The sequence below is a fragment of the Etheostoma spectabile genome, chromosome 21, assembly GCF_008692095.1.
Source record: "Etheostoma spectabile isolate EspeVRDwgs_2016 chromosome 21, UIUC_Espe_1.0, whole genome shotgun sequence".
In the NCBI taxonomy this organism is placed as follows: Eukaryota; Metazoa; Chordata; class Actinopteri; order Perciformes; family Percidae; genus Etheostoma; species Etheostoma spectabile.
The window spans coordinates 6,657,323-6,683,462 of NC_045753.1; the positions used below are offsets into that span (position 1 = coordinate 6,657,323).

The 26,140-nt window shown below is 38.9% G+C and overlaps 1 protein-coding gene across 8 annotated transcripts in view; it reads left to right on the forward strand.

The window, feature by feature from the left end:
• The window catches only part of LOC116671533 (RNA binding protein fox-1 homolog 3-like), a 751,379-nt gene that overhangs the window by 596,867 nt on the left and 128,372 nt on the right, over positions 1-26,140 (forward strand). The gene's annotated exons all lie outside the window — the stretch shown is intronic.

Consider the following 26,140-nt stretch of genomic DNA (forward strand, 5'->3'; position numbering starts at 1 on the left):
TTGGTCATCCCCCGCAAAACTTGGAAGCACACCCTTTAGCCTTTTTGCCATACATTTTCACCAGGATTTTTGTATCAGTGTGTATTAAACTTATGGGTCGCATATTCTTACATTTAGTGTTAACATCTCTCTTATTAGGGCCAAGATGTAATCTTTGTTGTAGAATTTTAAATACATCTCCTAAAGCAGAGTTGCCAATATATCTTTTAAGCATTTATATACTGTAAGTCAATTGGCCATCTGGACCTGCTGCTTTCCCAGCTTTCATTGCATATCTTCTAATATCTCAAGCTTAATTGTTTATCCAGGCTTTTTTTACTTTCCTCACAGATTTGGGGGATATTAAGTTTGTTTAAAATCTCAGTCTGGACATCTGCATTAGTAATGTACTGTGATTTTTAGAGATTTTAATGAAAACAATTCAAAGGCTGTATTAATTTCCATATATTTAGTATATTATTTCCATTTGCATCCTCAGTGAAATGTATTGCCCTTGCCTGTTGTTTAAATCTGCCATGCAAGAAGTCTACCCTGGCTTTTCTCCCTGGTCATAACATGTTTGCTCACGCCTCAATACGTTTTCAGCAGCCATAGTGGATGTAATCTCATTATATTAAGTTCTAGGAGGTAATAACTATTTGGAGATTACATTTTCATTTTGTCCATGGTCCAAGCTTTTGTTTTCAAGCATTTTGGTTTTTAGATTCCAAATTACTAATTATTTTTTGTGCTTTTGTTTTCCTGCTTGAGCAGCTTATATTAATAATAAACTGTATATATAATATAATATTATTTGATAAATGCCTTAAAGGTTTCACCACCTAATTGTTGCCGTTGTCTGGGATGTGTCAAACTCAAAGTCATATCAATCAACAAATCAAATTCTTGTCACCGCGGGAGGGTGACAACAATTTGCACTGGGACACGATCCACGGTCTCTGTGGGATGCACAACGCGGAAATGAAACGCCACAAGCCAGCCACAACAATGGGACGGTTGGGGTTAGGAAAAAAGGAACGGTTAAAGAACTGTCACACGCAGGACACGCCGAAACAACGGGACAGAGGTGTTTAGGAAGAGACTAACATGGAAAGGAACTGCAATATGTGGGACACGATCCCTGAACTCTTTTGTAACCCATCCACCTCCCGACCAACCTCCCTGGGTGCATATTCGGCTTTTACTTTTACTTATTTTTACTTTTTCAGCTAATACTACACTCTCCGTAATCATTCTGTGATCATAAAATAGGCTTCCCAATACATTACTTTAAAATTCGTAATCTACACACAAAAATAACGACATTAACGTGACCTGTACACAAATCAATAGATTAAATAATGTGACCATTTCACGGATTTCCATGAGACTGGGCTGCCCGTCTCGTTGATGTCCTCCTCCACATCTGCAAGTGTTTTTTAGATGGCCCGTGCACTCCCCATTGGTCAAAAGCTTTCTGGCGGGGAAGTTGATCTGGTGTTCAAGGAGTCTCCTTTTTTTCACTGCCTGAGGCTTTAAGGTTGGTTTACAGCTTGGCTGTCATTGGCTTGTCAGAAGTTCACAATTTCTGAGTACAATGGAACGCAGCATAACTGCCACTGACAACTTCCACCTGGGGAGACGGGGAGAGAAAAAACCCCAGCTGAATGACGTAAAAAGCATCAATAACACGCGCATTTGAATTTAGGAGAAAAAAGTCGCCACAGACACTCAGAAAGCAGTTTATTGTCACAGTGGTGGAAATACATTGAATTTGCCTTGGTGATTCTGTGCATACATACAAACTATAGACTGTATATTAATGGACAATGCATTTGGTTTTGACAAAGTGCCTTAAACCTGCATTCTATCTGAATTCCAGCAGAGGGCAACTCGTGTGGTTGTAACAGGTGGTTGGTTTCTGTAGAAGTTAATGAGAAAGACCCACTTCTCACTTGATTTATTACCTCAGTAAACATTTTCATAATGGGTTTATGGTCTCAATTGCTAGTTTTAAGACTTCTGCAACACAGAATGGTTTTAATTTTTTTAATCATGGTCTCGATAAAGCAGGGGGTGTTTTAGGGCATAGCCATGATGTGATTACCAGTGTATTTGTGCAAGTAAACTACTAGTAACTCAGATTTGTACTTAAGTACAGTACTTGAGTAAATGTACTTAGTTACATTTACATCTTTCAAAATTATTGTACATGATTTAAATAAGGATTCCTATGTTCAAAAAACTTAACTTAAAAAAAACTTTTCTGGCTTTTTCTATTCTTATACTTCAGTTAAAAACAAAACAATTGAAGTCTTCACTTTTGACGCATTGCAAGAGGCATATTGTTTTTGGTACACATGACTATCTAAGAATCTTGTTATGTTTTTGTCCAGCTGTGATCTCTCACTCTCTTAGCCTGCTCTTAACTTCCAACCCAAATCAGCCAAATCATCATGGCCTTCTGTAAAGAATAAGACAAAAATTTGGACATTGATAAATTAATCAAGTCTCATGTAGCAGTTCGACTTGAATGCCCTCATTTGCATGCCTGCCCCCTAACTCTGCGCCCAAATTGAGAATTGATTAGCATATCCGGCAGCTCCCCATGGGGCAGGCTCATTGATCAAGAACATGGATTGGTGGGAATCACAGGGTGGAACACAGATGTTTGCCAGTGCATCCAATTATAAAAGTCTCAGAGAAGGCATCATTTTACTCCGTTCCATTCAGCTGTAAAGGGCAAAGTATCTTGCTAGCTGCCAAGGTATCATTTTGATCAGATCGCTCGGCTCATGATGGCTATTTAGGTATTGACTCAATGTGGTTCTTGAAATTTCATTGTGAATAAATCATTATGATTGTAGTGGTTGAAAAAGTCCCAGTTTTATAGCCTTACACTGTTGGATGTAATTATGATTGCCAACACATTCAGGTACTTTGCTTAGCTCAACTTAAACTCCATAGACACTAGCAGTGAAATGGTTTACAAAATTCCCAGTTTGGTTCATATCACGGTTTCTACTATACTCTACTATGTTCACAGGCAGTCTCTAACTTTGTGTGTCTGCTGTTTGGTTAAGTAAGGGTTAATGTCCGATGTGGTGTCCATTATAATGAGGTGTCTATTAGGATGAGGTGTCCATTAATACCTGACAATGGACACCTTGAAGGGTATTGACCCTCTTATACTGTGGTCACTTGCCAACATTTTCCCGAACCATTAATTTATAATTAATATGTGTATTTTACAATAATTTTTTCCCCCAAACAATAACACAGTTTTCCTGATTACAACTGAGGATTTGACTAATACCAGGAACAATCAAAAAAAGATGGACCTTAGATACAACTTGCCACGCTAGCAACGGGAGATACTTAAAGTCCGCTCATCTCAGACAGCTACGAGCCGGAAAAGCTAACGCTGTGCTAGCAAGATTTAAACATTGTGTACAGTTGGCGATCAGTAAATATAATTTGAAAGTATGCGGTTGTGTTGTAGCAATAACAACTCTGTCTTGACTTATTCACTTTACTTTATTCCAACTAACGTGAACCAGTAGTGTGCCAGCATGCACGAGTCTAACTCAAACTAGACTCTTCTTCTCTTCTACACATTTACTTCTTCTAAACTGGATTCATTATGCACGGTGCCACCTAGGACTAAGGATGAGACACCACATATGCTTAACAACAAGACAAGCTAGCTATCCAGCCATGTCATTGTCCCTAAAACAATATAAAGGATTTCTCAAACAAATGACTACAACTGCCGGTCATAGTCTGAAGTAGCGACCTGAACAGTGAACAGGATGAGAGAAAACGTTATTTGCTGTGAAAAAAGTGAGTTCAGAGAGGCAAGTAACTTACTTTTTGCAGCTTGTGAGTTATTGCCATCATGTGTTGTTCAGTGGACAAGGCACCGAAGCACCACACAGTGTTGGAAATACAAGATTCAATTTTTTTTATGTAGCGCACCGGAACTCCTTTAGTAGGTGTCTTATGACACACCCTGGACACCTTGTGGCCAATCAGAATTGAGTATTCACCCAAACCAAGGTATAACAAGAATGTATTAACAATGGGTAGACCAGAACTGTTAATTACCTGATAAAGGACACCTTTTACTATGGTCACATACCAAATAAGACTATAAGACTATTAATTTATATTTGAATAATAATAAAATAAAACTATTAATTTATATTTGAATGTGTTACTATCCAAATTTTAAATTTTTTTCAACAATAACTTAGTTTCCCTGGTAACATCTGAGGGATTTACTAAAACTTGGAATGATTTTTCTCATCTGATAAGGTTCTTATGTTCTACTTTTTCCATTTTTCTGCTCCAACTGATAGAACAGTTCTCCAGAGCAGATCCAGGTGCTTTGTGTATCTTCTGTGCACTTTTGAACAGTCTCTTTTTTTGGTTCTTTAGGTGTTTACTTTACTTTAGGGTCTGTGATAGTAATTCTTTTTTATTTGCGCATTGATTGTTCATCTATAAGTTAAGAATCATGTTCATGTCAGTCTACCTGCCCTCCCAAGCTCTTAGTCTCACTCTGTCTGTCTTCCTCAATCTCTCTCACTCTCCATCAGTCTCTCATTGTTCTATCTTTCTTAAAGTCTCTTCCTCTGTCTAGCCGTCACTCTCTGCCTCAGACAGAAAGCATTCAGTGATAGAGGGCCCCTATGAATAATGTAATGTTATCACTGTGCTCTGGTTCCTTTTTACAATAAAATAGTCTTAAACCATCAAACATTTAGCAGGGCGTCTCTTCATTAAGGGAAAGGGCTGCTGATGAGGCCTATAGGCAACTGTACAATTTTCTATTCAAATCCTCTTGGACTAGTTACACATCTTATGACAAAATACCATGTCAATTTCAGTAATATCAAAGAACATATTTATATAATTTAGAGTTCATAGAATTTCTAGAACTTATTTATATAGTTTTGTCCATCATTCCTATCAAAAATTATAACAAGCAAATTTTCAGCAATGTAGTATTGCGGGCTGGTCCATGAAAGGGCTCATGTATATCCTTGGCAGATCCCCACTTGGTCCTTGGCTGAAATCTAATCCCCCTCAATGACTTAGTGAAAACGTGGCCACCTCGTAATGTCTGTTGAAACAGTGTCAATGCTGTTCACCAGTAGGAGCAGTGATTATGAAAGCTAAAGTTGTACTGTAACTATTTTATTTGAAATATATCCATTGCAACTGGACATTTTCGGTGGCCCAGTGTGCCTAAAATCAGCTGTTCTGATCACATATGATGTGGAAGAGGAAATTTGTCTCCCACACTAGTATACTTTCAATGAAGCAGTTTTTTATCATCATACCCCAAGTAATATAAAAAATATGCTGATGTTTTTTGTAAAACACTGATACAGATTGTTTTATTCATGCATTATTATATACAATATAAAGATTGTTTATATTAAGAGAGTGAGCAAGCAAGACAGCTAAAAGAGACATGCTTGTAGTTTATTGATTATAAAGCGGCAAGAGATGCGTTATTCAACAGAACTGCATGAAATATGTAAACAATACAGATAGAAAATAAATAGTATCCAAAACTAAATTACTGTATGTGCAACGGTGTGTGCAGCACTCATCTTTGCAGCCACCTTTATCTGCAGTGACAGCACACTGGGACAAACATGTTTTTACACAAAGAAAGGAATAACTCGACAGTGTTTTATAAATGTTATGAAGTTTCTCTAAACTTAACAACTCACAATCTATCTTTGTCACAAATCCCAGCAGCACAGCTTATCTCGCTAATTCTTTCCAAATGAAAACACAAATTAGCTATTCCTCATCCTAATCCACATTCAATTGAATGTTTACAATAAAGAGGGCTCGATTTATCCCCTTGCTCTCTTATTCAACTGTGTAAGCACTGCCTCAATTGTTCACTATCGATACAGCCCCCTGTCCAAGGCATTCTCATTTCATTCTCATTTGAGCTAGCCACAGCCTATCTCTATAGCCAGGTTATAATCATTTAGCCTAATGGTTTCAGTGACCATGGCTGATAGTCAATACAGGGGGTGTGTGTGTGTGTGTGTGGTGTGTGTGTGTGTGTGTGTGTGTGTGTGTGTGTGTGTGTGTGTGTGTGTGTGTTGGTGTGTGTGTGTGTGTGTGTGGGTGGGTGGGTGGGTGGGTGGCACGTCAGCTGATGCTATTCTGAGAGCAATCCTATGGTCTAATACCCCTGAGACTTTTTGCTTATTAAAGCGCAGACAGAGAAAGAGAGAGTTTTATCCATATGCAACAAATACGGTAGCATTTCAATTTACCTGGGCACATGCACATAGATCCAAACAGAATGAGGGCAGTCATTACGGAGATGAGAGTGGTGACTCATAAGGGCTGATGATATCTGGTCGAGTCCCAAAGGGAAGCTGTAGATTGCTAATAGTTATCCAGCTGCCGCTATCTCTGATCATGATACACTTAAGGCCTGCTGATTCCCACTGCCTTCTCATAATGAGATCAGAGACATATAGTGGAGGCTCTGCAAATCTTTGTGTGTGTGTGTGTGTCTAAATTTTAACTCTTGGAGTGAAGACCATTTTACAAAGTGAGGACATTTAGGCCGGTCCTTACTTTACATAATTGACTTAATTAACTGTAATGCCCTCTAAAGGCTATTGTTTCTTTCAAAGTTTTAGAGAAGTCCACGGAAAAGTAGTAAACTGAAAATAAATGCAAACAATTGTGTGTGTGTGCTTTACCTAAATACACACACTTTGTGTGTGTGTGTGTGTGTGTGTGTGTGTGTGTGTGTGTGTGTGGTGTGTGTGTGTGTGTGTGTGTGTGTGTGTGTGTGTGTGTGTGTGTGTGTGTGTGTGTGTGTTATGTTAATTTAATTACTTGTCACATGATCCTAATAAGTATTGTATCAAAAGTCCCATGGTTCATTTGTATAGCATTTACTAAAGTTGTAGATTTCTGAATGCATTGTTCCTAGTGTAACAGACAACATTTTGTTTCCATTCAAGATTACAGTTTAAAAATGAATTAGCAAACTCTTGAAACTTGTGTAATCCATCACAGTGAACATCAAGTCTGCATTCATTTTTGCAGTTTTTTCAAGGTTACAAAATCATTGCGTACCTTTGTTTGTGTACTGTGGGGAGTTATATAATAAGTTTCAATACTCTGAAAATGCATTTTCATATCGTATGGAATTTAATAAAAAAATCCAATGGATGCCTGAAATAGTAAAAACAAATATTTGTTTTTAAATAACAGCAGCAAGGTTTGCCAAATAGTCCGCTGTGGTGTTAAGTACTGTATATACAATTAGTAGTATGTATGCTAAAACTTGCAATCACTTGAACAATACTTTATTTTAAAGTGTAAAAGGCATAGCATTTCCCAACACATATTGCGCAGCAGCCCTCTGTGCAATATGTGTAATAAGAATGGGTCAACAGAAATCTTACTTTGATACCTTTACATCACTTAGTTGCTGTTTAACGGAAAACATTTACAAAGAAAATTGCTGTAAAAAAGGATTAGAAAGTTACATTTTCATTCTGGATGTTGTAAAACTACCTAATCATCTTAGGGCTGTTGGAACGAATTCCTTAAGTCTAATATAATTTGAATAGTAAAATAATCAGTACTATTCAAATGCTGAAATTACTATTCAAATGTGATTTTTATAATATATATATATATATATATATATATATATATATATATATATATATATATATATATATATAATAAATAGGTTGGCTATCATTAGCTGATATCCCTTTTCTCACGTCTGATCAACAATGTGTTACGGGAGTGAGAAACACAAGGCATTGTGAGCTAACGTTATGTGCCGAGAAATGTTAGAACAGGGGGAGTAACAGACATCCACCAAGCAAAAAATGCCTATGATATCAATAGTTAGCTTGTTCTGGTTTCCTAACTGCATCACGAGTTATAGGAACTTAACTGGGAGCTTGATGGAGACAGCTAAAGTTTATGTTAGCTGCCCTACAGCTGTCAGAGTACCTTTAACTTCATATATCACCTTCTAACAGCTATATTCTAAGTAACCTGACAATCTGCAAGAAACAGATTGCTTATAAATCACTAAAATAGTTGTGGCAGCACCGTTTGACTTAGCTATCAAAGCCATTAGCGTCACGGCTAACACTGTTGTTACTTAGTTTAAAAAGAAAAATTGTTTCGGCTGTTTCGGCATAACAAGATGTTGTTGTGCTAACCGAGCAACGTTAGCCTTTACAACAGAGCCGCTTCAATACACTTGTTAGATAATGTTTCATTAAGTAGTTCTCTGCTGATTTGTGTTTGTCGCTGCGTGCAGTGTGGGAAATAATATAAACAGAGAGCGCCTTGCCAGTAATGCAATGCACCATGACGTAGGTCCCCTTTAAGGCCAGGCTGATGTTGAAAGTCCCTCTAGTGGATAGAATCTGTAACAACAACCACATGCTTATAGTGGCATTGACAATACATAAGCCTTAGAACTGTAGTACATATTTTTAACAAGCTGCATTTGAGCATTTAATATTCAAATATTCGAATGGTATTATAGAGGAAGAATGACAACATTAAATCATATTACTCGAGTTTTAAAGTACTTAAAAAAACATTGTAAAACTCTGCACTAGCCCTGTTCAGGTACAAGGCCTTTATAGAGTGTGGGCATGTATGGATAAAGTGTATATCAAACACTTTTCCTCCTTTTAGTGTGTGTCTGCCCTGAAAATGTCTGCTTCCGCTGGGTGTGCCGGCGGTGTTGGTGGCTTTGTGCTGGGGTCTGATTGAATCAGGCTCACAGGCCGATTTACATATGTTTGCCATTGTTACGGGGGTTAGTGAATATCATGTAGCAGGCCTAGAGGGAGCTGGCAGCCAGCGGACCTGCGACACACTCTGAATCCTAAACAGTCCCTCCTCTCCACCAGCCCCACTGCTCTACTCCGTCATGAACATGATTTCTCTCTCACTTGCTCTCTCTTTCTTTCTCTCCCTCACTTACTGGCTTTCTTGTTCTACAGCTATCATCACACACACACACAAACACAGAAAAACACACACACACATACAGGGGTTTGGTCGTGGAGTGTCCCTGCTTGGCCGGTGAGGGACTGGGAGTGTCGGCCAATCTCTGCTCAGCCAAGTGTTAAATTAGATTCCGTTGCCTCTCTGTCAGTGTGTGTGTGTGTGTGTGTGTGTGTGTGTGTGTGTGTGTGTGTGTGGTATGTATGTGTGTGTGTGGATGTGTATGTGTTGTGTGTGTGCACGCGCGCGTGTGTGTGTGTGTGTGAGTGAGAGAGTAAGCGTGTCTCACACACTCGTGCATGACTCACTCAAAGGGACTGGGTCACTGTCACACACACTGATATTCATAGAAGAAAACTGTTTTCAGGGTAAAGTCAGTGAGTTTGCTGAGCTGTGGCCGCTCTAATGATGATGATGATGATTATGATGCAGAGTTAAATTAGTGTGTCGGCAAATATTTTGAAAAATATATATTGTTGTGTTTGTTTCCTCATTAGCGACCTGTACTGCTCCCTTTACACTTATTTTCTATCTTCTTCTTACTTCTTTTTACCCTCTGCGTAGGCAGCTTGCACATTTCACCATAATGAAAGCAAGAGGATTAGCGTTTATTTAGCATGGGAGGGCTTAATTTCATGACTGGATTATGCAGCAAACAGATGGAGGCTATTTTACGCTGTACAATATATTATAACAGTATAAGATTTCCGATGTTTTGTTATCTAATGATTATATGATCAGTACGGCGTGCTTAGCCGTATGTGTGTGTGTTTGTGTGTGTGTGTGTGTGTGTGTGTGTGTGTGTGTGTGTGTGTGTGTGTTTGCAGGTAACTACTATTGCACATAATAACTATGTGAACTATTCCTCCTGCTGTTGTTGAGGCCGATATATAGTATAGTATATACAGTATAGTATATCAGACTTATTGATGGCTGTGTTCTGTGTTGGTACAGCGTCCCTTGCTTGGGAACAACCTGGGCTTGTAAAAAGAGGATGGTGTATAGATGCCCAACACTTACACTTTAAAATTTCTTTAAATATGTATCAGTTCATCATGAATTGGATCCACTGCACAGCACTTATTTAAAAAGTAAACATGTCAATTTTAAAGCTGGTTCTGCTGTTACTTCTGGTATTTCCATATAAGCAATCTAGCATTTTTAAAAGAATAATTTTTAAAACGGAGTCCGTCCCAGTGCTTCCTTCACATAAAATGATACATTACATCAGTTCCAGCAAACGTCAGGGATAGTAATGAGGGCAAAACGGCATTACCGATTTGCTTTAATCGAATATGCACTGGCCCAGCTAAGCTAAAAACACAACGCCAAAAGGCATTCTTAAAAAAAGATTTGTCTGGCCCACCAAGCCTGTACAATAATAGGGGAAACACTGAGTCAGGCTGACATAAAAAAAGACAGCACTGATTAATATAAATTATTAAAAAGCCATTGTCACAGCAAAAATGAATGAAACAAAGCTGTAGAGAGACAAAGCTTGAGACAGAGAGAGAGAGTACTATTATATCAGATGTGTTTACTCCTTGTTGTTGTTTGTATTTTTGCTTGCTCTTATGCTTTGGCAAAACGGTTGTATTGATTTTGTCAGAACAAAATCTGAAGTAAAATAATGACATGGCATCTGGTCATATGTTGATTTTTAGCATAAGATGAATATGCTTGGAGTGGATGGATGATCACTTGCATAGTGATTACTGACTGGAGTAACAGTCTTATTAGAAACAATTTGTATTTTAAGTTCCCCACAAACACCAGGGGCCTGTTGCACAAAACCACAATAAGGGATTAAGCCAGGATATTCAAGTTATCCTGGATGAATTTAGCTTTGACTCGGTTGCACAAAACCAGATTGAATTAAACCCAGCCAAGTAACCATGAAGATTTATTCTTTGCGGCTAGCCTGGTCAGGAGCAGGCTAACATCCAGGCTAAAATGAATACTGGCGTCTCATGTGTTAAATCAGCTGCCGCTCTGATCCGACATAAACGTGTTTAACAGTTATTACGTTGTCTTCTGAATGTGTTCTGCTTTATTTTTATTAACATGCATTATTTGACACTATTGTTGTAATGAGATGATTTAAACCCCTACAATTGCAGTTGTTTAGATGGTTAGAAATGGTTTCACTGGCACCCAGATGTGTAGTGGCAATCGTGAGAGTCAGGACTTTTTGCGGTGGGACGGTAGTGTGTCGAGGCTGCCTGGTGTGCGGCCGCTGCCCGGTGGCCGCTGCCCAGTGGCCGCTGCCCAGTGGCCGCTGCCTACTGGCAGACCTGTTCATCGCGCCAGTGACCACTCTCTCTGTAAAAGTAGAGATGAGCAATGCAGCGTCCGTGGTCTGTGCAGCTTCAGGTTTATACAGGAAGCTTGTTTGAAATTAAGCCTATAGTCCTTAGAGTACATTTCCTGAGGAACATTAATTCCCTCTGCTCACTTTTAAGGTAAAGTAGGCTAAATAATAATTCATTTTATTTATATTGTGCTTTACATGGTAGGCTACTCAAATACACTTTACAGTAAAACCAGCACATTTATCACATAAAAACAGAAACATGAAAATAGCATATTTAAAGCAATTAAAACTGTGTAGCCTACAACTTTGTAATTAAAATGTGGAGTGACTAGTAGGTTAAGTAGATATTTTTGGATCCTTACATATTCAGTCGGTGCGCAGTAGTCTGTTGGGCTTTTTCTCTCCGTTTGATAACAGTCGCATTTCCCTTTCTGCATATTCAATTCAATTCAATTTTATTTATAGTATCAATTCATAACAAGAGTTATCTCAAGACACTTTACAGATAGAGTAGGTCTAGACCACACTCCAGAACTTACAAGGACCCAACAGTTCTAGTGGTTTCCTCCAGAGCAAGCAACAGTGTGACAGTGGCGAGGAAAAACTTCCTTTTAGGCAGAAACCTCGGACAGACCCAGGCTCTTGTTAGGCGGCGTCTGACGGGCCGGTTGGGGTTAGTGGAAATAACAAAAATAGAAAAAATAGTAGTTTGTAGCAGTTCTTTGTAGTAATTCATGGCATAGCAGGGCACTGTGCGGCATTACAAGGCACAGCAGGATGTAGCTGGGCACCGCAGAGTGTAGCAGATGAACCTGGCACCGCAGAACATGTATCGGGACCATGGCGACAGCTGCTACCATGATTTTGGAGCATCCCTGATCCGAGGGAACATGCTGGGGAAAAAAGAACATAAGGACTCCGGGGAATGACTCCCCAGAGCTAATTATCATATTATATGCTTCACCTCCTCGTTACTTTCCATTAGAAGCTGCTGCTCATTGGGTGAAACATATGGCGCATGCGTCTTCTCAATTCTGCATCAGTAAATAAGTGATCGATACCGTGGTCTATTTAAGAAAGCCGTGAACCTGCACTTATCCCAGCTATCTACACCTGTCCATCCTGGCTCTGCAAACGTGCAACCAATTAAACCGCTATGAGCAGATCACACTAAGTCAAGCTGCGCTTTTTCACTTATCCTGGATATCTTTATTCTACTTTAGTGCAACAGGCCCCAGGTCTTGTCATGATCACATTTTAAATACAAGATCAATCAAACTCCATTACGTCCATTTTGACAGAGGTGGACCACACTGAATGCAGCTCATAGAATAATATGTGGATTAACAAGGGGTATTGCAGTTTTTGATATTAGAGACTCTAGATAAAAGCCTGTTTCATGCTAAATTAAAGAAGAAACACACTGTTTTTATTTTTATTTCAATTTCAAGTCTTTACTATAACTCCTAATTCTGTAATTCCTCTGCCTATGTGCTACAGGTGAAACATTTTAAGCCTAATTAAAGTGGAATCCAGCAAGGCCAACCTAATACTTTTTGTTTACTGACAACATTTCCGCAGTGTTTTGGGAGGTTGCTTCTTCTCCTTTCTTTTAATCTTTCTCTCTCCATCTTTTTCTTACCCTCTGTCATGTTTTTTTTGCCTGATGTCTACAGTGCACATCAATATTAATTGCTCTAAAAGCAGCAAGTTCTGGCATGTTTATACAGTCTGCTCAAAAAACCTGCATAAACCACAAGACTGTAGTCTGTCTTAGCATGTATGTGTGTTGCTGTTTCTAGAGCCTGCATTTTAGGCAGTATTGGAGGCATTTTGTTTTGGAAATGCCTCCGATACTGCCTAAAATGCTGGCATTGCAGAGTATGCATGTCTTGCGCCTATACGGTGTCCAGGAACAACAACATGTGCCACTCATTTACAGATATGAGAAAGAAGCAAAATGACTCGTATGTTGGCTGCGTCCGAAATCAATCATAAAAGTAGCTAATGAGTGAGCCATCTCACTTCTTTCTCATCTCTGTTGAGAATTGCACATTTGCAATAATGTTGCAGATGCTAGGCCAGCTGAGTGTGTAACTTCAGAGCTAGCAATATACATGCAGAGCTGGCAATATACATCGGAAAGTCCCAACAGTAAAATGGAGACGTGTACAATATGTAAGACAGTTGTTTGCTGAAGTTGCACTAGTATTGCCAATGTCAATACCAGCAATATTATAAAGCACGTAAAGACGTGTCACCAGAAAGACCATGTTGAGTTCACAAAGGCAAAGAGGAATAAAATGGACGAACTCCAGTAGTAAACTTTGGAAACCACATTCCAACGACATGATGAAGTCCACAAAGACAGCCCAAAAGCGTTAGAGATAACCTACAAATGCCCACCAAACTTCTGAACCAAGACTCGGCGATAAGGTGAAACAACAAATTCTATATGGTCAAGAGGCTACTGGAGCAGAATTGATCAATTTTATCAAATGGTGCTGACCACTACCTGCAAGAAACCCTGACAGTGAATGGGCTGTGGGCTTTGCTGGACCACCTCCTCCCTCGGTCACAGTGCTGAAACGACTGTTTGCAAGGGAGAACCAGGAAGACAGAGGAGTTAAAAAGATGAATACTATTCTTCTGGAGGCTGTCAAGAAAACATTCAGAACCATATATGCAGTTGCCACTCTTTTGGACCCGCGTTTAAAAAACAGGTATGTCTAATAATATGCTTTACGTATTATGTAAGTTATAAATATCAATATTAAAATAACACTTGTTTTGACATCTTATCTAATGTTCTGGTCAATCACATGGTGATCAAGTTACTATTATTATTTATTGAGTACAAATGAACATGGTTCATGTTCTAGATATTTAGACTTTGCATTGTTCTTATTTGCACATGCATTGTGCATCGTACATGCATGTGCAGTACTATTGCACTGACCCATATCTATCTTTCCATATCCTATCCATATCTATGTTTTATGGTTATTTCAGATTTACCACAAGTGAAGACAGATTCAATCATTCAAAGGATGAACTGTCCCAAGAGGTTGAGAAGATGGAGTCACTGAGGAGGACCACAACTGAGCCAAGCAGCAGCAGAAATAGCAGCTTGAATGGCCTGTTAGAGAAAATCCTGCAGGAGCGTGATGAGGAACATGGGGAAATAGCACGAGCAAACCGCTTCAAATACGGACAAATTTAGCAAAGTAAACTATCCTGCACAGCCCATTCAAGTACTGGGAAGGTTTCCCACCCTGGTTGCCACTGCTGCAAAATGTCTTTGGGCTCCTTGTAACAGTGTGAAGAGTGAGAGACTATTCAGCACAGATTCCAACATTGTTAATGCAAGGAGGAACAGGCTAGGAGGAGAAAGCAGAAATGCTCATCTCACCTGTCATTGCTCTTGATTTTGTGAGCCATAAGTATACTGCAATGTGTAGTCTTTCAAACTTATTTTTTTGTATGGCTGCTGCTCTTTTGTTTTACATAGTAATTGTAATTCTCGGTTATTTTGAATCTTAGGTTTTGAAGTTGCTGTTGCACTACAGTTTTATACTGTCACTGTTCTATATAAACGTCTTAATTCACTAAATTGTGTCTTCACTTTAACAATATACTAAAGGAATTGTTATTTATTCCCACATTTATTTAGTTGCTGGTTGCACTACAAATAATACTTTTATACTGTTACTTTACTTTAATTGTACTAAATTACAATAAAAGTAAAAAACGTTTTTTAAGCAACTGTTATTTATTAGTAGTTGTTTTTAAGTTCTTATTTAGTTATGACTGTCAATTGTCAAACTAAATAATTAAAGACAGTTATTTGGTATTTATTCTCTCTATGTATTTGTTTATAAATACAGTCCAGGGTTTAAACATATAATGTGTAATTTTCTGCCACTAGGGGTTTCTCAGTCAAAACAATGGATGGTAAACACCAACTTTTAATGACAACGGGAAGTCGCGTTGGATTATGGGAGTTTTAGCTTTCATTGTTAACACCACATCTGTTCACGGACGAGTTTACACATTCAGGTTTTATGGACATTATCCCACATATGTCTGTGGAAATTAATTTATGCATCCAGGTAATTGTAATTTCAACAAAGCTTTAAGTTAAATTTACTGGATTAAAAATATTAAATACAAGACATTTCAGTGTTCATCCAAACACCATCAGTTGTTTAATGTGCACAGGAAGTAACTCTGGTCTTAATACACAAGGCAGTCACATGATCTCATGAAATGAAGTCACATGACTGCTAAAATGTAGTCTATTTGTGTCGCCAGAGAAGATGCGGTCCCAGCAGCTTCTGATGATGCCCCCTGCTTATGAGGTGGAGCAGGATGGTGTATCTGTAAGGTGCCTGAGAATGGTTTTCAGAACCATGTTGTAGACTGAAGAAAAATTATGTCTCAACCCACCTCCCCTATGTAAAGAGGGTCGCTCCACTTTAACAAAAATGGCATCCTTGACCCCTCTTTCAAACCGCCTGTCCTCTCCGTCCAGGATATAGACATCTTGATCTTGAAAACTGCGTTGTTCTTATTGTAGATGAGTATAGACAACTGAGTCTTTTCCTGAGTAGTTTTTCTGCCTGTGTTGATACATGTGTTGGCTGAGTGGCTGTTTTGGCTCCCCAATGTACAGATCTTCAACTATCAATATATAACTCCCAGTTTTCGCTCTAGAGGGTGGTGAGAGTTAAACAGTAGGTACTGGTCAGTGTGGGTTGGCCTTATGATAAATTTCCACCTGGAGCTATCCCCTTTCCCGCAAACTTATCCCACAATCCAGGAAGGGGAGTTTATTTTCCCTCAGCTCCTCTTTTTTGAACATTATGTAGTTGTCCACTGAATGTATAAGGTCTGTGAAGGGGCTAATTTCTTTGGTCTTGATTTTCACCCATGTGTCATTCCACGTACTGTACCTGAACCAGTGGCTCGGAGGAACTCCCTTGTAGGTCTCTAATGCCTTCCTCTCCACTTCCTCCATGTAGAGGTTGGCCACAGGATACAGGGGAGTCCATTGCACAGCCATGCTTTTGTCTATAAAAGGCATCCTTATATTTAAAATAGGTGGTGTTTGCTCCAACAATGAGCCCACCTGATCTGGACTGAGTTGTGTTATCTTGTAAAGTGTGGTCACTTGGACCTTGTCCACAAAGTCCTTGGAATTCTGCATGTGATGATTAGTGTTGCCAACCAGTGGTGCTAATATAGTGGCCAGGTATTTAGCAATACGTGACTAAGTTGATACTGCTGACGATGTGTCTGAGGGGATAGTTTTTCTTATGTACTTTTGGTAAACCATACAGATAAGGTGTGGTATCTCCTAGATACAGACAGTAATATAGGCTGCAATCTACCACTCCTTTTTCCAGTGTTTGTAAGCAACTAATAACCTGTTTCTTATTCTTTATTAGTGGAATTTGTCTTTAAGGTATCATATGTGTTGTGGACACTCAAGAGGGTGGTTAAATTAGGATTACATTAGTCATCTATCTATACAGCTAACAATAATTGCAAGTTAGCCCAGTGCTGTTTAACGTTACCTTGGTCAGAACAATCATACTTTATGAGCGTGTTGAACGATGTTGTAGCTTCTTGTCAACATAGCACATAACGTTAAGCTATCAATCAATATTGAAATGTATCAATAAGGAAGGTCTATGCTGTGTAACTGAGTTGTAAGTGGCATGTAATCAATGCCAAAATTATGCTGTGTGGCAGAAAAAAAGCTGCATTAAGGTTACTAAGAAGAATTCTTTCTGTGACAATGGATGACTTCCAATTACTCTTGAACGTATTATCTGGGTGCCCGTGTTTTGACGGTAGTTAGCAGTGATGGGAAAAACAGCGTTACTTTTTTCATTAACAAATATTACAATTGATTACTCTTCCCATCTTAATAAAGACCTCACTGTTACTGCCAAAAAATGTGGCGTGTTACTATCCAATCCAATCCAATCCACTTTATTTATATAGCACAATTTTAACAAACACAAGGTTTCCAAAGTGCTGCACAAAATGATCATACAGAATAAATAGATAACACAATAAAAGCACAAATATAATAAGGTATAATAAAATAAAAACAACAAAATGCACTAGCGGCATGTGGTAAAGGTATACACATAAAATCATCACTCTACCTGGTGTTAAAAGCCAAAGAAAAGAGGTGGGTTTTAAGAAGAGTTTTAAAATGATAAAATGACTATAATTAAAGCTATTTTTTCATCAGACCAACTTTACCTCTGAGCCAAGAGGCAAAGACTTTTTTTCTTCCTTGGTTAGTGGGCAGTGCACTAGACAAGCACATAAATGCTGACGATTGGCTGAGGCTGAGTAAAATTCCATGGTAAGCCAATCAGAGGTAAAGTTGGGCGGGTGTTCAAAAGCGTGCATAGTTGGACACAAGAAATAACACAAGCAAGTCAGTCAATGAGAGACAGGTATGGCGTTATGAAATCAAGGAGAAGGGTAACTTTTCCTGCTAAAGATTTTAGGGATGAGCCAGTACAGCATTATCTGTATCTGTATCTGTTTACCACATGAATTATCTGTATCCGTATCTGTACTTGGACTGGGCGGGGCCTAAACCGGAAGTGGTCAGATTTAACCAGGAAGTGGGTCAGATTCTCTTGAAATGTGTGGGGCTTTAACCGGTATGTTATTTAAGCATGCAATTGATATGAGTTGATCAAAAATTGTTATATTTATTGCTGATTAGAAAACTATTTACATGACAGCATCAAGTTTCAGATCAATGGTGTTGTCATGGTAACAAACAAACTATATACAGAACGTTTTGCAACAATGAATACAACACATGCGGTTGCAATTATGAAGTAAAATGTAATGAACAAGAGTTTTCATACTCAGTATAACTTTCTTTTTTTAACTTTTTTATTTTTTATGATCAGTGTGATTTTTTTTGTTTTCGGTTCTTTTTTATTTCTTTTAGTTCTTTTATTTCCACACAAGGTATATGTGTGAGTGTGTGTGTGTGTGTGTGTGTGAGTGTGAGTAAGAGAGAGTTATTTGCACTACAAAGAGTGTATATACATTTAGTTTTGCTATAGTGCTTAGCAAGCATTATTTAATTTTGCTCAGTTGTGGCCTGTTGAGGGGCAATAAATATCAAAAGTTCCAAAACATCTATGTTGTTATTTGTACTGATCCACTAGGCATAATATCTACATACATGGCATCTGATTGGAGGCTAGTCTCACTTTGTCCCACAGCAACATTAAAAGAGTTTAGATTTGTGTACAGTTTCTGTTAATAATGTATTGTATTAAGTGTAATTTCATTATAATATTCAGATTTATCATAAATAATTGAACATGCACATGTATTTTATGTTCCGTTAAAGAGACGTGGAGGTGGGGTCACATTTGAGCACTGACATTTTTTTAAAGTAACTAGTTACTTTTTTAATTTGTAACTGAGTATCTAATTTAGTTACTTATTGGAAAAAGTAACTAGTAACTGTAACTAATTACTTTTCACTCTAACAATGGTAGTTAGAGTGACATGGGGGTCTAAGGTCTTTACGCCACTGACAGGCAACCAAACAAAACGTCCCTTGTCAATAAAATAAAATAACGGATTTCTCAGGGTTTAAACATTGTTGGAAACACTTTCTTATGCATTTGATAAAAGAGACCCATGATGCTTAGGGTTTTGATGTTGTGTGTGGACGTTGTGTCCACCAACAGGTGTGGACACACAACGTACTATATGGGCATTTATTTTTTTCTTTTCTATGTATGAGGTTGTATGACAACACTTTTCTTTTGGCAGTGATATGCCTTTATCTGTCTATATGCATGTCCCTGGCTGATCAGCCTCATTGGCTCTAAGCCCCAATCTTCATTAGTTGTCTCTGTCAACATGGAACAATAAAGCTGTGATTAGTGTAAGGGACCCAGACACTGTGCACGCACGCACAAACGCACGCACGCACGCACACGCACACATGCACATGCACACACCCAACACACACACACACACACACACACACACACAGTCTATTTGTGTATGTAACGATGTTTTTCTGTTGCTTAAAAGAGTTTTGGGCTTCATTTTGTCTTCAGTGCATTCTGTATCACATCTCTGCCAACTCTTACTCTAAGAATATTACAATTACTCCCTACACACATACATAGGGCGGTGTAGCTCCAGGGGTAAAGTAGGAGGGGGTTCTGAAGCGTCTCGGCCCAGCAGAGAGCTTGGGTAATGGTTAGTAGAGAAGCCCCAGGCTACTTTGGAAAATAGCTGAAGAGAAGGGAATCAATATTAGACACACACCTGCTGTGCACATATGTGTGTGTGTGTGCGTACTTGCGTGCGTGTGTGAACTTTTTAATTTCCCTGCAATGAATGAACCTGTTTTTTGGTAATCTTCTATCCCAATGACACACACATTTACTGCCATCTGTAAATTAGCCAACAAGCCTTTTGTTCCTCCTCAACATCCCTGCAAATGTTGGCTTATTCTGCTCTGTTTAAAGTATGGGGTCAATTCATCCAAACTAAATATTTCATCCTATCTGAGTCTTACGTAGGCTATAATATGGACACACACCAACACTTCTTACATAATGGGATATGCTTATTTATTCTGTCGTTCTTTCCTTTTCTCACCAGTGGGGAACAGAGTTGGTTTGTATTCAACATTAAGATCTTATTTCTCATAAAACTTCCTGCCCCCTCCCTTTCATCATACAGGAGTAAATGATCATGTTGGAAGTGTTTTTCCCATCGGCTGGATTGTCCATTCACCATCTGCCTTTGCCAAAACGCAGATCTCTTTTCACCACAAGAACACTTTCTTCTTGTTTGGTACAGTTGTTAGCTAGCAGTTTGTTCTTTTAAATTACTGTTTCCACATATAATTTATTGATGGACATGTACAGTCATTTGCTTATCATATTCAATAACATCATAAAAAATCCTATTTATGTGTATTATTATATCAGATGTATGCATTTACTCTTTTATATTTATTAGAGAGAGAGAGAATTATATATGTGCCTCATGTACATATAGAGTCCATCAGAGATCAAGCATGGTGCTCCACTATGCCAAAGTGAAATAAACTCAATGAGGGAAAGACGGGAGAGAGAGAAAGAGAGAGAGAGAGAGAAAGGCGGGTGGATGATGCACAGGGATAGATGGAAGGATGGACAAAGAAAAGGGATGGATAGTATGATTTAGCTGATAGGAGAAATCATTTACCAGCGCAATTTGTCGACAAGGATCTGGGGATGTCTCAGTGTGTCAGCGCCTCAGCCACTTTGATGGATGATGGAAGTTCACTGACTTTAACACTATCTCTCTCTCTCACTCTGCCTATGGCACTTTCTTACTCTCCTTTTCCCTCAGCCTTTTTTTCTGCTCACTCTTTTCTGCCTTTAACTCCAGCAGAGCAAAGCAGTCTCCAGCTTTATGTGTGTGTATATATGTGTGTGTGTGTATGCATACAAGGAGATGTATCAGACATCAGTACATGATTAGACAAAAAAAAATTCACATACTCCAGTACCATTATTTAACTTGACTGTTTTTGTTTGGTGGTATGTGTTAGTGTATGTGCTTCACTCTAGTGTGTGGATTGACCAGGTGGGGCCATATATCAGTTCAGGTCTTTATCGATGCTGCAAGGCAGGGAGGCCTATCGATGTGGCTCCTTGTTTTATTGAATCAAGACTCGCCCCCAGCCATAGCTCCACCCTGCATAGACTCTGAGACAGTAACAGAAAGCAGCGCTAGACCAATATATAACAGTAGAGAGCTGCTGTAAACATGGAACTTCTGACTTCTGTTCCAGAGGTAATAGAACCTTTACAATATAACATTACTTAACAGTATGAAATGTGGTTCACTCATTTGTCCAGATACAGATGGTATAAAACAAAACACAATGAGTGGGGACGCAACAAGCTGAACAATGGAGACATTTTTCAGACATAAAAAGCTGAAAAGATGACATTAGAAGAGCGCTTTGGTGGATATCATGAATAGAAGAGATGAAGATACTGTATAATTAAACCAAGCAAAGCTGTTGAGGCTGCAGTTTTTTAATGCTAAGAAATATAAATATTAGGCCTAACATAATAAATAATAATAAATATTACAACTCTCTATTTAAGGTCAATTAACCTCTAGCAGATAGAGTTTGCTTAGTTGTGATAGAACTGTAGATGTCCAAATATGTACAGGAATGTTTGAACATCTACTTTTAGAACTTTTTCAGAAGCCCTAAAACTGCCGAAGATAATGGGTTCATAAGGTTAAATAATGAACTTTATAACTGTGTAATCGCAAAGCAAAACAAACATATCAGTGTCTGTACTAGATAACCATTTATGTAGTGAACCCTAAGTAAAAATTGTCATTCTGCAATTAAAGCCGATGAATAATACCCTCAATGGGATATTGTATTGCTACAGAAACTAGTTATAGTAGTAGTTGCTCTCTATTAATCTTACCATACAAATCTGATGTCAGCCAGTCTATTTTTTCCACTTATTGATCATCACACGCACGTCAAACACATATATATATATATATATATATATATATATATATATATATATATATATATATGCATGCATATATATATATATATATATATATATGCATGCATGCATATATACATGCATACATACAGTCCCTGACAAAAGTCTTGTCGCTTGTGTACAAATTGACCTGAAGTGCCGCTGAAATATATTTCTAATCAAGATTTATTTACAAGAAATGGCTCATTTTAATCCAAACATCTTTTGTAATAATGTTTCAGTGCAAAAAGAAACTGTCAAAAAGTATTCTAATATTCACAGCTTGGTAAAGCCCATTGAGTCAATTTTTGCAAAGACATAAGTGTTGTTGCCTTGTCATATGAGCTTCACCTGTAACTAATAATTGACCAATGAGGTCTCAGGTGTGTATAAAAACAACCCCAGTACACTAGACCTTCAAATCAACTGCAACTAGACCTCTGCAAACATGCCTAAGATTCACCCTGAGACTAAAGTTTTGATTATCAAGAGGCTGAAGACCAGATCCACTGCTGATGGGGCAGACACCTTCAATGTGTCTCAGCGTCAAGTACAGAGGATTAAAAAAACATTTGAAGACACTGGAGATGTTTTTGACAAGCCCAGGTCAAGCAGACCCCGCAAGACAACTGCTCGAGAGGACCGTTTGTTGGCTCAAAAATCCAAGGCCAGCCCATTTTCCACTGCAGCAGAGCTCCACCAGACCTGGTCCCCTAAAGTCCCTGTGTCAACCAGAACGGTTTGTCGGATTCTGTCTCGAAATGGCCTCCATGGTCGAATCAGTGCCCAGAAGCCAGCACTAAACAAAAGACAATTGAAAAACCGTGTGGCATTTGCCAATGCCCACAGCCTGCTTAAAGGATGGACGCTGGAGAAGTGGAAGAAAGTGGATTTTTCAGATGAATCTTCTGTTGAATTACACCACAGTTGCCGCAAATATTGCAGGAGACCTACTGGAGTCTGCATGGATCCAAGATTCACCCAGAAAACAGTGAAGTTTGGTGGCGGAAAAATCATGGTCTGGGGTTACATCCAGTATGGGGGTGTGCGAGAGATCTGCAGGGTGGAAGGCAACATCAATAGTCTCAAATACCAAGAAATCTTAGCTACCTCTTATATTCCCAACAATAAAAGAGGCCAAATTCTCCAGCAGGATGGTGCTCCATCGCATACTTCCATCTCCACTTTAAAGTTCCTCAAGGCGAAGAAGATCAAGATGCTCCAGGATTGGCCGGCCCAGTCACCAGACATGAACATCATTGAGCACATGTGGGGTAGGATGAAAGAGGAAGCATGGAAGACCAAACCAAAGAATATCGATGAACTCTGGGAGGCATGCAAGACTGCTTTCCTAGCTATTCCTGATGACTTCATCAATACATTGTATGAATCCTTGCCAAACCGCATGGATGCAGTCCTTCAAGCTCATGGAAGTCATACAAGATATTAAATTTGAATCTCACAGCCCCACTTTTTAATTTGCTGACATATTTTAGTATTTGTAGTAAATTTGTTCAATTTATGTATAGGCGACAAAACTTTTATCTTGCCAAAATTTGACCTTTCTGTCTTGTTTAAATAATAAATCTTTTTTTAGTGAAACTAATTTATTTCAGTGCATTGAACATAATTTGGGAGGGTTTTAGCTTTTCATATGAGCTATTTCTTACACCAATTGATTAATTAAAAGTCAGGTTAATAGCAGGTGTTTCTACAAAATAGATAAGCGACAAGACTTTTGTCAGGGACTGTATATACATATATGTATATATTTACGGTGGATGGTTCAAACACAGGACTTTCAGCCAGGAGAGCGGGGTTCGTGTCCCGTGTGTGTCCTCGCATTATTGCCGCTTTCTTCTTTAGACTGTCCGTTTGGAACCACCTTCTCATTCGATGCATTTCCTTTATTTTCATGACTATTTACATTGCAGATTATCACTGAAGGCATCACAACTATGAATGAACACACATGGAATTATGTACTTAACAAAAAATTATGAAATAACTGAAAACATGTCTTTATTCTAGTTTCTTCAAAGTAGCCACCCTTTATTCTGATTTTGCACACTCTTGGCATTCTCTTAATAAGCTTCAATAGGTAGTCACCTGAAATGGTTTCCCAACAGTCTTGAAGGAGTTCCCAGAGATGCCCAGCAATTGTTGGCCCTTTCATTTCCCTTTTGTTGTCCGGTGACTGTGGAGGCGCAGCATTCCATCACTCTCCTTCTTGGTCAAATAGCCCTTACACAGCTTGGAGGTGTGTTTGGGCTCATTGTCCTATCAAAAAATAAATGTTGCTCTACTAAACTAAACGCAAACTGGATGGGATGGCATGCCACTGCAGGATGCTGTAGTAGCCATGCTGGTTCAATATGCCTTCATTTTTGAATAAATCCCCAACAGTGTCACCAGCAAAGCACCCCCACACCTCCTCCTCCATGCTTCATGGTGGGAACCAGGCATGTAGAATCCATCCGGTCACCTTTTCTCCGTCTGCTTGTTACCTCTCCTTAGCAGTGGTTTCCTAGCTGCTATTTGATCATGAATGCCTGATTTTTGCAGTCTCCTATTAACAGTTGTTCTAGAGATGTGTCTGCTGCTAGAAATCTTTATGGTATTCATCTGGTCTCTAATCTGAGCTGCTGTTAACTTGTGATTTCTGAGGCTGGTGACTGAGATGAACTTATCCTCAGCAGCAGAGGTGACTCTTGGTCTTCCTTTCCTTTTCCCGCTTGATGGTTTTTGTGACTGCACTTGGGGACACATTCAAAGTTTTCTTAATTTTCCGTACTGACTGACCGTCATTTCTTAAAGTAATGATGGCCACTTGTTTCTCTTTACTTAGCTGATTGGTTCTTGCAATAATATGAATTTGAACAGTTGTCCAATAGGGCTGTAGGCTGTGTATCAACCTAACCTGTGTATATATATATATGAATATGTGTGTGTGTGTGTGTGTGTGTGTGTGTGTGTGTGTATATGTATGTATGTGTATATATCTATATATATATCTATATATAGATATATATATATATATAGATATATATATATATAGATATATATAGATATAGATATATATATAGATATATATATATAGATATAGATATAGATCTATATATATAGATCTATATATATATATATATATATAGTGGATGGGTCAAACACAGGACTTTCACCCAAGAGGGCGGGGTTCGTGTCCCGCGTGTGTCCTCCCATTATTGCCGCGTCTGGGAAGCTGCTTTCTTCTTTAGACGGCCCGTTATTCTTGTGTGTCACAGAATCGTAAGCCCACCCATGACCTTTCCCTAAACCCTACCGTCCTGTTCCCATGAGTCACGGAACCGTAAGCCCACCCACAACCTTTTAAACCCAATCGTCCCATTTCCGCGAGTCAAGGAACTGTGAGCCCACCACAAGCTTTTCCTTAACCTAACAGCGTCAAAAGGGACGACACTAGTCCTGACCAAGCGCATTTAGGTAAAGAGTGTTATGTTATGCTAACGCAGACTTTTAGCGTCAATAATAACGACAAAAGCACCTGACCAAGCGTCTGTGTTTTACGAGATGGGAGTGAGAATGTGTTGAGCAATGCCATTGTGAGCACAGACCTCAGTGATGAAATGACCTTGGTGATTACAGTGTTATCAGAACAAACAAAAATACATGAACAAATATGGACAAAACTATGTGTTACGTGTGGAAACAGGTTGAACACATATGCAGACAATACGAAGACCAGAATGATAGTGTAACAGGTTTATTCCAGTGTCCATTGTCGGGATGTAACAGTGAAAAGCCAAGTCCAAAACAAATCCAATAGTAATCCAGGGTGCACAGTGTGTGTGATACCATGTCCAATAATCCAGTGATCCAGGGCGGAGAGCAGGAGTGGTGAATGGCAGGAGTGAAGTGGCAGCAGGAGTCATGTGCACAGAACTGTGGCTGACAAAGAACAATAAGTACAAGCGTCACAAGTGTCACAAAAACTAATACAAGGGTAGAGTCAGCAGCGAGACTAACGTTGTCTAAACTATGATCTGACGAGGAGTGGTAGGTTGACCGGGTCTTTGAAGCAGAGGTGATTGGAGGCCAGGCTTCACTCCTGTAACCAAGGACAGACAGAGGGGAGGAGAGCAGAGACAGAGTGCAACCAGCAGCGGACCTAACACTATGGAAACAAGACCACGTTGTAATGAAGTGGAAGACC